A 3,504-nucleotide genomic window follows, 5' to 3' on the forward strand; every position below is an offset into this window, starting at 1 on the left:
GAAATAAGCACACATACTGACCAAAAGACATGTACCAAAACGTTCATAGTAACTCCCTTCATAATATCTCTAGGTTATATAAACAACCCAAATGCCCATCAACAGTAGGATGTTATATAGTCACACAGGAATGTTATATAGCAATAAGAATAAATTACAACTGCATACAACAGTCTATATGAAACTCATATACAAACTTTTGAGTGCAAGCCAGAAACCAAAAAGTTTATTACGTATGATTCCATTTATATCATGTACAAAAATATATCATGTAAGCTGTTAGAAGTCAAGTTTTTTACCCTCAGTGAGGATGTGGCAGTTGTGACCAGAAGAGATTATGAGGAGGGCTTCTGGGGTCCTGATAATGTTCTATGCATTGTTCTGGATGCTCATTACTTCAGTGAGTTCATTTATGAAAATATTCCAATTCTGTTGTTTGCTAATTAGACTCAGAAAATAAAGATGAAAGGGATACCTCTCTTGCTTCCAATTTTCTCTGCAACTTCCCATCTACATGCCAATCATGCTTTCAGCCAGTTATTCAATCTAGTGCAAAGCTACAGTCACCTCCCACTTAGGTTCCCCAGTTGCCTTGGCTCTTGGAAAAGACCTACTTTTCTTCTAACTCTGCTCATCTCTTTGCTCTAGCTCAGTCCTTTGCAAATTCTAATATACTACCTACATTTCTGTTCGCAGCTGAATTCTAAATGTATGATTGGTTTAACCATTTTTGACTGAATATAATAGTTACTACCCTCTTCCCTGAATGTGTTCCTTCTCATCTTGTAGGGAATACTACAACTAATAAAACTGAGCTGTTATGTACAAATAAGCTACAAGGCACAGTGTGTGGCAACCTTTCTTTTATTTGTTAATACAGATATAAACTCTTCCATTTGCAGAGTGTTTGAGGATAACAGTCACAATAAGACACTTTAAATTATATAAATGCAAATGAATTTTCCAGGGGTTTGTTATATTGCTCTAAAAAACATATAACTTTATCAAGATTCTGTGTCTGTGTGTGTGAGAGAGAGTCTGTTTGCTATTAATTCTCATCATAAAAAAGAGATAATCAAAGACTTTGCTTCAGAGATAATTTCCCATTATTAAATATTTTTGTTATCTTTTAATTAGGTGAATTTAACAACTTTAGGGGATATAAGCCTGAAGTGCTATCTTGTTTTCTGTTTGAAATTCACTGTGCCAGGAATAAAGTTGAGTTAATATAACTGAAATTTATAATGCTAATATTTCCCCTTACACAAAGTGAAGACACAAAATTATTCTGATGTAATGGTCCAAAAAAGTGTATCCATATCTAATGCCCTTCTAGTTGGCTCTTGCATTTATGTACTATAAAATTCAGACTGTGATCTCAGCATACTATTCGCATACTACTCTTTTCTCAGAAATATGACAAAGAATAAATGCATTTATATAATAGTTACTTACAGCTCCTCTGTTCCCCAAAGCATAAACAATATGTTCTTGGGCCCCCAGGCTTAAAACTTTTAGTCATTTATTCCGGATATTCCATGAGTCACCAAGTTATGCTCAATAATTTTTAAGAATATTCCTTTTTTAAAATTTCTTTTCTTTTTTTAAATAAGCTTCACACACAGGATGGAGCCCAATGTGGGGCTTGTACTCAAAACTCTGAGATCAAGACCTGGGCTGAGATCAAGAGTATGATGCTTAACCAACTGAGCCACCCAGGTGCCCCCTTAGGAATATTCCTTTACTTGTATTTCCATTTCTAGAACAACCACCACCTCGCTTCATGCCAAAATGCATTTATTTAATTTCTTTCTCCTGAGGTCATGACCATCATTATCCCCATGCTCCAGAGAATAGACAATTCCTATCTCTTTAAATAGCCATTCACCATTTTTAACAATTTATATTTAAGCCACACACATTGCAACTTCACAGCCTCGGTTATTCCAGCTGTCCCATCTGCTACAGTTCATCTTTCCTGTTCTCTTCAAAAATCACCCTCATGATTTTGTTTTCCAGGTTCCTCAAATAAACTTCCCTCCAACTTGAACAGAATTCCCTCAGTTTGTCTCCTCTACACTTTAAAATTTGTGTCTTCATCCTGCTGCTCTTCTGCTCTTATCTCCAAGGATAACCTTTCCTTTTCCAGTCAGTTGGTATCGGGATTCAAAATACATGCCAAAGGATTTGGTTCTGCTACCAACTCTATCACTTAAAAGCTCTTTGATGTTGGACAAATCCTTTATCCATTCTAACCTCAGTTGCTTTGTTCCTCAAATGGGGAGATGGGGTAGGGATCATCAGATCATCATTTGTGCTAGGATTCTCAGGGGCATCTCTTCATTCATTTATTCAATAAATATTTACTGAACTTCTATACACCAGCCACTATTATAGATTCTAAGAATGTATTACTAAATGGACTGTTTTCATGGAGTTTACTTTCTAGTGAGGCCTAACAATAAGCAAATAAAATTTAGAATATAACTTCAGAGTGCGATGTTCACTCTGAATAAAATGAAGCACGGTAAGGTGCGAGAGTGACCAGATATGATCAGGGAAGGCCTCTCAGGCAAGATGACATGTGAGTACAGACCTATGGGAAGTGAGAAATTAAGCCACAAATACTTCTTAAGGATGAGCATTCCAGGGGACTGAGCAGTAAGAATAACATTCAAGTAGGAGGTTAATTGGTGTATCTGGGTAACAGCCAGGAGGCCAATGTTGCTAGAAGAGAGTTAATGAAGGGGGGTGGTGGAAAATGGAGCGGACCTCAGAGAAAAAGTAGGCAGGGCAGAATAGGTCCTGTAAAAAAGTCATATAAAACCTGACACATGCATTAAAATGTTATAGAATACAAAGAAGCTTCATTTATACTAAATATCACTATTATTAGCCCTATTCAACACCAAAATGATTTTATTCCCTCAATTATCAAGGATTTCCTTGATGTCTTCTGTCTACCTGTCAGCCTTCTCCTGTCTTTCCCAGTCTAATAACGAGATTTCTTCTCGTCCTAATATATAACTCAAACTGACATCATACTACTCTCATTGTCATTACCACCAAACTTCCAAGACAAAACAGTTTAAACTTCCTATTTCACCAACTACACACTTCTTTTTTTAACGATTTTATTTATTTATTCATGAGAGACACACAGAGAGAGAAAGAGAGAGAGAGATCGGCAGAGACACAGGCAGAGGGAGAGACAGGCTCCATGCCGGGAGCCGGACGTGGGACTCGATCCCAGAACTCCAGGGTCACACCCTGGGCCAAAGGCTAGCGCTAAACCGCTGAGCCACCCAGGGATCCCCAAAACTACAACCTTCTTAAATCACTTACAATCTGCCTACTGTGTCTACCATTCTGAAAATGTACCCTTGGAAACACCTTTGACTTTCCCCTCCCACATCTTACATCCCTTTAAATTTCTACATATACGAACTCTCCATTTTTCCTGGCACTGAAGCTTTCTTCCTTACCTTTATTACTGTCACTCTC

This window comes from Canis lupus, chromosome X, assembly GCF_048164855.1.
Source record: "Canis lupus baileyi chromosome X, mCanLup2.hap1, whole genome shotgun sequence".
NCBI lineage: Eukaryota > Metazoa > Chordata > Mammalia > Carnivora > Canidae > Canis > Canis lupus.